The following is an 11,323-nucleotide window of genomic DNA, read 5'->3' on the forward strand; positions in this document are numbered from 1 at the left end:
ATTTGATAAATTGTGCATATTTTGAAATCATTGCTACAGTAAGTTTAGCTAAAATCCTTCATGTCACAGTTACAAGTTTTCGTGTGATGATATATATATATTTTTGAGAGCGTGAGCAGGGGAGGGGCGTGGGGGGGGGAGGCAAGTGTGGGGAGGGAGAGAGAGAGAGGGAGACAGAATCTTAAGCAGACTCCACGGTCAGTGTGGAGCCTGATGCAGGGCTCAATCTCACAATCCTGAGATCATGACCTGAGCCAAAATAAAGAGTTGGATGCTCAAATGACTGAACCACTCCAGCGCCCTTTGTGATGAGAACCTTTAAGACCTTTCTTAACAACTTTCAAATTTACAATATGGTATTGTTAACTATAGTCACCATGCTGTGCATGACATCCCCAGGACATATTTATCTTATAACTGGAATTTTGTACCTTTTGACTACCTTCCTCTACTTCCTACCCCCTGCCTTTGGCAACCACCAATCTTCTGTTTCTATGAGTTTGGGACTTTTTTGGATTCCATATATAAGGAGATCATACACTATTTTCTTGCTCGAATATCACTTAGTATAGTGCCTGCCCTCAGGCTCCATCCATGTTCATGTTGTCACACATGGCAAGATTTCCTTCTCTGTTTTTAATGGCTGAATAATATTCCACTGTGTGTGTGTATTGTGTCTTTCACATTTTTCTTTTCTTTCCTTTTTTTTTTTTTTTTTTTTTTTTTTTTTTTTTTTAGAGTTTATTTATTTTGAGATAAGCACAGAGCCTGATGCAGGGCTTGATCTCATGAACCATGAGATCATGATCTGAGCCAAGATCAAAAGTTGGACACTCACTGAGCCACCCAGGCCGCCCCAGTCTTTAATTCATTTTCCGTTGATTTTTGTATAAGTGCATGTAAGTACATACTGTAAGATAGAGGCCCTGTTTAATTTTCTTTGCCTATGGCTGTTCAGATTTTCCAACATCATTTTCCTTTTTTTGAGGTTATGAAGTCTGCAGTTGTTGTCTGGGGCACTTTTCCATGTTGTTCAGCTCATCGACCTATGCTGTCTTGCCGAGTATCACTGGTACAGAAGTCTTATCTCTGAGAAGCTTGGAGCTGAAAGGTCTACTGCTGGTGCTCCCTGAGCTGGTTTGTCTTTGGTTTAGATGGTGTTTTAGGTAGGAAGCCTTCAGCTGCAGAACACTGAGAACTCCATTTAAACTACCTCGAACAATGAGGACGTTTATTTGCTTACATAAGAAGCCATCTAGATGCAGAGGAGTCTTCAGGGTTGATAGATGCAGCAGATCAGGAGTGTCATGAAGACCTAGATGCTTCCTCTGCTTTGCTACTCACAGTATTGGCTCCATTCTGCAAATGGTGGCCAGACATGGGGGTGGGGGGTGGTATTCCTGGTCAGCAGGAGGCTCTCCTCTGCACGTGGTGAGTCAGGAACCCGGGCTCCTCCTACTCTGTGCCTTTTGCCGTCGTTAGGAACTACTGGTCACCTGCGTCTACCTGGCAGAATGGGGAAAAGCTGGAGGAGAGACACCCATTCTTCCACAAAGTCCTGACCAGAAGTCACCCACATCATTTCTGTTCCTGTCGCATTGGCTGAGACTCAGTCTCCTGGTACACATAATTGTAAGAGGGCTGGGAAATGAAGGCTGGCTCTAGCCCAGGCAAAGGTGGGGAAAATGCTTCTGGGGGGCAACTACCAGTCTCTGCCATGTCCGGATGAAGAAAATGGATGCTTCATGGAGACTCTGAGCAGAAGCCTCTCAAGCAAAAGGGATTTACTGGAAAGCTAAGAGGTGTTTAACAACCAAGGTGTAGGCCGTGCTGGCAGCCTCCCTGGGATTGGGACAGGGAAAGCATTCCAATACAAAGCAGCCCTCCCCTCTCCTTCTTCCCTTCTTTGAGTCCACTCCCGCTCCCTCTCTGCAGGCAGCTCTCTGTGCTCTCCTCCTTTCTCACAGCCAGCACGCCGACCTTCCCCTTGCTTCCCATTCCACGTGTCCAGTTCCATTAATCACACCTGGCATCCAACTTGTCTCCCGGAGTGCGACGCTGACTGGCGCAGCCCTGGACAGAGGTCCCTTCCTCGTCTTGTCAGCTCATGCAGCCCAGGCTCCATCTAACTGGGGAGAGGGAGCACTTCCCGAGGGGTGAACAGAGAGCACTGCTGATGTGTCCACAGCAGCCACCCCTCGTGTTGCGAAGACTTCTGCCTTCCCTCCTCCTCACTCCCAGACCACCCCATGTCGCCACTGAAAAAAACCTACAAAACCTTTTTAAAAACTGCTTTATTCATAATTCAGATACTACAATATTCATCCTTTGAAAGTGTATAATTCAGTGGGCTTCGGAATTGTGCACCTAATCACCTCCACCTAGTTTCTGAGCATTCTCATCATGCCGAAAAGGAACCTTGTTCCTCTTAGCAGTCACTCGCTATTCCCTCCAGCCTCCGTTCCCTACCCTGGGCAACCACTCGTCTACCTTCTCTCTTTACAGTAATTTGCCTGTTCTGGACATTTTCATTTCTCTAATTGGAATTCTACAACATGGGGTCTTTTATGACTGGTTCTTTCACTTAGCATGTTTTTAAGCTTCATACTGTAGCATGTATCAGAACTTCATTCCTTTTTAAAATACGGCTTTGTTGAGATAATTTATGTGCCATAAAATTCACCTTATAAAGTGTACAACTAAGATATTTTTAGTATATTTACAAGAGAACGTTTTCATCACTCCAAAAAACAAACCTCTTCTCCATTGGCAACCTCTCTGCATTCTCCCTCTCTCGGCCTCTGACCACCACTGGTCTGCTTTCTAGTCTCTGTGGATTAGCCTGTGCTGGACATTTCATGTAAATGTGGTCATCTCATATGTATCATTTTGTGACTGGCTTCTCTCACTAAGCATGATGTTCTCAAGGTTCATGCATGTTGTAGCATGTAGAGGTACTTTGTTTTAATTGTCAAATGATATTCCATTGTATGCTTATGGTCTATTTTGTGTATTCAATTGAAGGACATTTGAATTGTTTCTGCTTTTTGGCTATGGTGAATAATTCTGGTACTGTGAACAGTCATATGCAAGTTTATGTGTGGACATACATTTTCACTTCTCTTGATATATACCTAGGAGCAGAATTGCTGGGTCATATGGTAACTCTGTGTTTCACATTTTGAGATACTCCCAAACTGTTTTCCAGAGAGGCAGCACCATTTTGTATTCCTGCCAGCAGTTCTAATTTGTCTGCATCCTCATCACCACTTATTATTATCTGTACTTCTGACTTTAGCCATCTAAGTAGATACGAAGTGATATCTTATTGTTCTGATTTGCATTTCCTAGTAACTAGTGGTGTTGAGCATCTTTACGTGTGCTTATTGGCTGTTCCTGTCTTTAGAAAGTCTTTAGCTCATTTTCAAAATGGATTGTCTTTTTATTGCTGTAAGTGTTCTTCATATATTCTAGATATAAGTCTTATCAGATATTTGGTTTGCAAATATTTTTTCCCATTTTGTGGGTTGTCTTTTCACTTTCTTGATGGTGTTCTTTATTATTATTTTCCTAAAAAACACTTGAGTTTTTGGGGTGCCTGGGTGGCTCATTCGGTTAAGCATCCAACTCAACTCAGGCCGTGATCTCACGGTTTGTGGGTTTGAGCCCCACATCTGTGCTGAAGCACAGAGCCTGGAGCCTTCTTTGGATTCTATGTCTACCTCTCTCTCTTTCCTTCCCCTGCTTGTGCTCTCTCTCTGTCTCTCAAAAAAATGAATGAATGTTAAAAGAGTTTTTTTAAACATTTGATTTTTTTTTATTAAAAATTGTTTTAATGTTTAAATATTTTTGAGAGACAGAGAGTGACCAGGGGAGGGACAGAGAAAGAGAGAGCAAGACACAGAATCTGAAGCAGGCTCTGGGCTCTGAGCTGTCAGCGCAGAACCCTACATGGGGCTCAAACACACCAGCTGTGAGATCATGACCTGAGCCGAAGTTGGACGCCCAACTGAGTGAGCCATCTAGGTGCCCCTAAAACATTTGCTTTTTAAGTAATTTCAGTATACCCTGTGTGGGGCTTGAATTCTCGACCTTTAAGATCAAGAGTTGCTTGCTCTACTGACTGAGCCAGCCAGGCGCCCCTTGATGGTGCTCTTTATTTTATTTTATTTTTTAAATATTTTTATTTATTTCTAGGATAGAGAGAGACAGTGTGAACAGGGGAGGGTCAGAGAGAGGGAGATACAGACTCTGAAACAGGCTCCAGGCTCTGAGCTGGCAGTCAGCACAGAACCCGACGCGGGGCTCGAACCCACAAACCGCGAGATCATGACCTAAGCGAAAGTCGGACGCTTAACCGACTAAGCCACCCAGGCGCCCCGATGGTGCTCTTTAAAAGGCAAATGTTTTGGGGTCCCTGGGTGGCTCAGTTGATTGAGCATCAGATTTCAGCTCAGGTGATGATTTCACGGTTCGTGGGTTTGAGCCCCACGTTGGGCTCTGTGCTAACAGCTCAGAGCCTGGAGCCTGCGTTGAATTCTGTGTCTTCCTGTCTCTCTGCCTCTCCCCTACTCACACTCTGTCTCTCTAAAAGAAATAAATTTTAAGAAAATTTTAAAGGTAAATGTTTTACATTTTGATGAATATCTGTTTTCTCTTCTGTCACTTGTGATTTTGATGTTAAATCTAAGAAGCCATTGCCTAACTTAAAGTTCATGAAGATTTGCTCCAACGGCTCCTTCTAAGAAGTTATTTAGCTTTTACATTTATGTCTATGATCTATTTGGAGTTGATTTTTATAGACACTGTGAGGAAGGGGTTTGACTTCATTTCTTTTCATGTGACTACTCATTTTGTCCTAGCACCACTTGTTGAAAAGACTGTTCTTTCCTCATTGAATTGTATTGGCATCCTTGTGGAAAATCAGTGGACTCTGTTGTCACTTCCTGGGTTTTCTGTCCTTAGAAACTTCTGTCAGGGCTCCCATGAGACTTAGAATAGAACAATAGTGCCACCTTTTATTGAGTACCCAGTATTCACTGTGCTAGGCACGTTGTGTATGTACTCTGTGTCCTCACAACACTCTGCAAGGTAAGCGTTATTGTCCTCATCCCAGAGATAAACCTGTTGAAACTCAGGATTTTACTCATTTTCCAAAGGTTGTTCAGTAAGTGGCAGGGTCGGGCCTTGACTTTAGGTCAAGGGCTGCATTATGTGCTGTGGTTCTCTGCTCCCAGGAGGCCACCCATCCACCTTGGGTGTCATTTCTGGGGTTCTTCGGGGCCATAACTAGACAGATACATGTGCGGCAGGGATTATGGCCTAAAACCTAAATGGAGATTATATGATTTCATGGTGTGATTTGGATGCTAAAGAAAAGCACACATTGTTGCTTCCAGATGCCACCCTAGGAAGTGGGCCCCTAGAGTGAAGGAACAGCAAGTCCTCTCTTACCCTGTCCGTTGGGACCACTCCTTGGGGTTATTTTCTTTTTGGAAACTGTGAAGTGGAGCTTGTTCAGAAAGGAGTATCAGGATGGTAGCCTGCCTTCAGATGATGGCTTATGAGACCTGTTTGCAAGGTCTGGAGGTATTTGTGATTTTATTTTATTTTATTTTTAAGTAACCTCTACACCTGCCATGAGGCTCGCACCCATAACTCTGAGGTCAAGAGTTGCACGCTTCACTGACTGAGCCAGCCAGGCGCCCCTGAAAGGTCTGGAGGTATTTAGCTGGAAACAAGCAGAGATAGGTATTATTGGTCAAAGGCTATCATGTGGGACAAGGGTGAGATTTGTCCCAGTGTGTGGGAAATAAGGCAAATGGTTTGTCTGGATACGAGGAAGTTTAAAACTTTTAAAACTTTTAAAACTTAGAGCTAATGGAAGAGGGCAGGGGCTGACGTGGAGAGTAGTGAGCTTTCTGTCACTGGTCATGTACAGGCAGAGTCTAGCTGCTTACTTTGTGGGATTGCTATAGAGGCCCTTTGGGCCGTCTGCAAGGTGTAGGCCTAGGGGATGTTTTAGGGTTTCCTTTGACCCCCAAAGCCCAAACGTTGTGGCTTCTGATTTTATGGGGACTTCCTGTGCACACAGCTGGGATTGCTCCCAGCCCAGATCTGTCATGTCTCACTGATCCCGAGGGCTAAATTTGGAATTTAATAACAACACTTTGGATTTATGTAGCCCGTTTCCTTGGAGGCACTTCATCTGTTATCCCATTAATTCTCATAACATCCCTGGGCGGAAGGTGAGGGAGGGCGAGAGAGGAGAAGGAATCTCTGGCTTCTTAACATCCTGAAGGTGAGAGGAGGTGGCTGGATTAGGCACAGGCCAGGGGCTGGGGACCTGGCCTGGCTCACAGCCCCTCTGGCTTGTTTTCCGTACAAAGACCAGGTTGCCCACTGGATAAGGGCACGTTGCCCCAGCAGGAAGCTCACGTCTTGTGCAGAGTATATTGGTGATCTGATTCCATGAACGGCTTAAGATGCGTCTGTAGTGCATGAGGCTCCAAGTCGGCTCTGTCAGTAATGGAGTGGGTGGGTGTGGACATCAGAGGGAAGGCCAGTGTGTTCAACACTAACTGGCTTGCAGGGGAGGGTCCAGAGGCATCAGGAAGGTTTCCTTGGGGAGAGGGGATTTGAGCCGAGTTATAGCAAGGCCTGCGAAGGATGAGCAGGGATGGAAGGGAAGGGTTCCCCAGGTGGAGTGCACTGTTTTGGCAAAAAGTAGGTGGGCTTTGGGGTCTTGTCTACTCCAGACCGTGCTGTTTGTCACTCCTACTTCCACTCAGGCTCTTCTACATCCTTTCCATGCTTTTTCCCTTCAAGCCTTAGGGTTTCTACTTAAGGCTGGCCCTTTGGGAATGCTGCAGCCTGCACTGGGCCACTCTCGGCTGGACTCTGACTGGTGCTGATCTTGCCCTCCGCAGGCAAGGGAGGGTCAGGACACCCAGGGCCACAGACTTGCAGATTGGTACAGCTGGAAGGTCCCTTGCAAGTCATCAGGAACTGCTCTCTGCATCTTCATTTTGCAGATGAGGCAGTTGGGGCTGGAGTTGCAAGCAGGTGAGGAATCTTTCAGGAAGAGAGAAAAGCAGATGTCAAGACTTGGAGGCAAGATAAGGTGGGTGGGTTTATGGAAGCTGGAAGAGGCAGGACTGAGAACATATAGAAATGTGGTGGGAGGAGAGGAGGGGTTAGACTATGCGGGTGTTTACAGGTTGGACTTAGAGAGCAGGGAGAAGCCACTGGAGGATTTTAAGCAGAGGAATGGTGTGTCTTGTGCCTTTTTACAAAAGGCCACTGCCTGGAAATTGAGCCGCCGGTATTCCCTGCTTTTCCTGCTTCCTGCTGGCCATCCGGTCCCATGGATGGCAGATGGTTTCCACTTTCACTCCCATGGCCAGTTCATCTACACATTTTCTGGCACTTCCTTCAAAAGTAATCTAGACTGTGATTGTTTCTTACCACTTTTGTGGTTCCTTTGGCCCGAGCCTGTACATTTCTCACCTTGTTACTGCTGCGGCCCTTCCCTGTACTCCTGATTACACCTTCACCCCTTAGAGATATTCTCCATGCAGCAACCAGAGTGCTCTGTGAAAATGACAGTCACATGAAGTCATTCTTCTGTTCAGAACCTTCTAGCGGCTGCATAGACTTAATGAGAGGCCAAAAGGCTCTTTATGATCCACATGGCCTGCGACCACTTGTTTTCTGGGGAGGTGGGTCTTGACTGGCCTAAATAATAAAAGTGTGGCGTTGGCTCCTGGCATAGTAATAGCTTGGTGGTAGGCAGTGACCCAGACCTAAACTGATCAGTGCATGGAATGCCCCTGGCCAGAGCAACTGATTGAGGTTAGGCTAATCACAGTTGGAGGGAAGGCTTCCGCTTCATGACTGGGAAGAGATCTCCCTGCTTCAGGCCGTATGATGTGCAGATAGAAGGTGTGGAACCACTGTACTCATTTTGTTACCATGAGGAAAGCCAGCCTGAAGACAGAGTTGAGACTTGGAGCAGGGCAGCAGGGAAGGAATAGCAGAGAGACAGCCAGAGCCCTGAAGTACCTCTTAACCTGGACTCTAGTTATGGAGGCTACTGAATGCTGTCTGTTTAGGATAGTTTGAAGTGGCCGTTGAAGAAAGCCTAACTGGTACTTGGTTGGATGGGCAGTGATGAGGACTCATAAACGGGGGAGGTGAGCCTGGTGCGGCCTTTACTGGGAGCATGTTCCACGGCCCTGTCTGAGTCCCTGCTCCTCTGAGAAGCCTGTCCCACTAGGCCTGGAGGCTAAGTGCCAAGGAGATGCCAGCATGGACTGTCTGCATAGTGTCTGGCACGATTGGGCCCATGGAGAGATAGCTATCTTTTTATAGCTGTATAGTTACTGGCTCTCAGCCACTCGTGCCCTGTGGATACCTGCCTTCTTAGGAGGGTCTCCCTTAGAGGGAAGGTATTGGCTCTACCTCTGCCAAGGTCCTGCACACCTGTCCACGTGGCGTCCTGTGAGTGCTTGCTGGACCACAGCTGGCTCCTTCCACCCCCACACACGGGGTCCTTTACCTTTTCTTTCCCCTGGGTGGGCTGGTGACCAATGGGCTCCACTGCCATTATTTCTAAATGCATTAAAAACATGAACTTACAAAGAAAACCAATTCTATTCAGGTACACTTAGCAAAATATTAGGTAATTTGTGAAGTATCATATGCTACTTTATTAATGCGATAATAGTGTTTCACGGCAGGTCTAATAACTTACAATTCAAAGTAGTGACTGAGAGCGTAAAGGACATCTTGAGGTCTATAACGTCCATGGTGTTATAAGAAGAGATTTCTGATTTCTGTTGGTAACATAGTCATTGGAACTGGTCAGACTACTGGGCTTTGTTGTCTCCATTTATAATGGAAAAAAAATAGAAGATAGTGAAATAAAGATGTCATTTTTTTTCCCCATCCAAATTCATGTCCCTCTTGCACTCCACCCATGGATGCCATGGCAGATGTCTGTGGGCCCCAGGTTAAGAACTGGGTGACAGTTAAAAAAAAGGCAGAACCCTCTACACACACACATACACTCTCTCTCACACACATACATTGTGTGAGTGCATGTACCTACACACCTACTGGGATTTTCATACCTACATAGAAAGTTAGAGAAGACCTCACACCTCTCCAGATGAACATGTACACACACACACACACACACAGAACTAGAGGCACACCCAGAGAGACACTGCATATATGTGCACACACATGTCCAGCACACAGGGCATCCCCCAAAAGTGTACACACAGGCTCACACGTATGCTTACACACATCTCATTGTATCCAGAGCCTCCTGTATAAATGCGCACAATCCTAAGTTCCAGGCTGGGGGTGGGGGGGCAGGGCCCTGGGGCCTATGTGTGAGCATTACACAGCAGCCATGCACAGGCGGAGGAGGTCAGGCACATGCCATCTGGATGCCGCCACCTAGCCCCCAGGCGCCGAGGAGGCCTGGTCTAGGATGAGAATTCTGCCAGTCACCTTTCCCAGGGTACAGACCAAGGATCCAGGAGAATGGCTCTTCAGAATCTTCTCTCTTTCTTTAATGAAATCCACATCTGCCCCCAAAGGGTGATGGGGGTTTGGTTGATGTCGCTGTACCACCATGAGTGGGCTGGTCTGAGCACGTGGGGGCAGCGGGCCAGTGGGCCCAGTATAGTGCAGGGGCGTCCTCAAAGGGAAGCATTCTTCATTGGTATTGAACATTATGTCTGCAGAAACGAATGGCCCAACCTCCTATTCAGTTTATGTAAAATCAAACAGGCCATATGCTGCTGCTTTCAGAGTTTGGGTGTTTAAATTAAATGTTGTTTAATGAATATTCAAACCCATTTGCTCCAAAGTTGTGCTCAATGTGGCGGCGGCTTTCATCCCCCTCCTTCCTTGCGGCCCCCTCCCTGCTCCAGTACCCAGGGTATTAAGCCATTAGAACGGGGTGTGAACATCCAGGCATCTGTCTTCCAACGGAAAGTTGGATATTAAAATGCCGGAGCAGATGACAGTATAAATAAAGACATACAGTGAGAAGCTCGTCTGGTTATTTTTTTGTTTGGTAATTAAGACTGAGGAGGTTTTGACTTAAGTTCTATCTTCCTGAGAAGCAGAGGTGGGGTGCAGAGAGCTCTCCCCTCTTCCCCTTTTCCTTCACTTGTCAGTTTATAGAGGGGCTTCCACATTGGCCCCCATTTAACTGGTTAATTGATGAGTGTCAACTTGGTGGCATAGAGATGTGAAAATGGTTTTCCTTTTCTCTAGTCACTGTTTTCTGCTAAACTCTGCCAAATTACCCTTAACATTAGCTGGAGTAGAGTCTATGGCTTTATGGTCAAATCTACTGGTGTATCTCTGGACTGAAACACTCCACTTGGCCCATTGTAGGCCAGGCCTGTACTCAGATGATGGAAGTGGGGGGTGGGCGGAAGCAGTGTTTGCCCTCCTTCCCCCTGCTCCAGAGCTTTGGGGCTCACCCCTGGGGTCAGCTGCAAGGACAGTGGGCTGTGGAGGCAGGCTTCCTAGAGAAGTGGTCCCCGTGGGTGGTGGGAGGCACCTCTACAGTGGCTTACTGCCATGGGTGACCTGTGTAGATGGCAGGCCGATGTCCTTGGGGCAGAGTACAACTCCTGCCAGCACCATCCATCCCTGACAATGCGTTCAGCAGCAATGGATCACTGCAGCCCATGAATGGTGCACACTCTGCCTTCTTTCTGTGGGGTATCAAGGGACACTGCTTCTTGGGCTGTCCTGTGGCTCTGGCCCACCCTCTCTTCTCTACACCCCCACGGGGCTGTATAGGAGCAGCTGTACCCTGCTGTACCCTACCGTGCCTTCAGGGGCCTGTGGGATCAGGGGTGTGGGTACCCCCTTTCTTCCTAAGCATTCTGCCCCCCCTGCTTCTCTTATGTTGCTGCTGCTCCGGGCTCTTTCTGCCTTGAGAGATCCCCCAGGGGAAGGTGGGTGCCATGTCTCCCAGGGGACCCACGTCAGCTTCTGCTGGCACCACTGCCTCTCTCTTGGCAGTCCAGGGTGGGGCTGCAGACAGTGCAGCTCAGCAAGCCCCTGGCTGGGGAGGGAAATGCCAGCCTCCCCTCTTGGGCACTCCCCGCATTTCCATGAGTGATTCTCTTGAGCGGCTCTCATTGAAACAGTATGTTCACTAGGAGACCAATTTCCCCAACTCTTTTCTCCTTTCCCTGTGTGTGTGTGTGTGTGTGTGTGTGTGTGTGTGTGTGTGTGTGTGATGGCTTGCCCTGGGGGTGGGGTTAGAGGGGGTGGGGGGGTTTTT

This window comes from Crocuta crocuta, unplaced genomic scaffold (assembly GCF_008692635.1).
Source record: "Crocuta crocuta isolate KB4526 unplaced genomic scaffold, BGI_CrCroc_1.0 scaffold28, whole genome shotgun sequence".
NCBI lineage: Eukaryota > Metazoa > Chordata > Mammalia > Carnivora > Hyaenidae > Crocuta > Crocuta crocuta.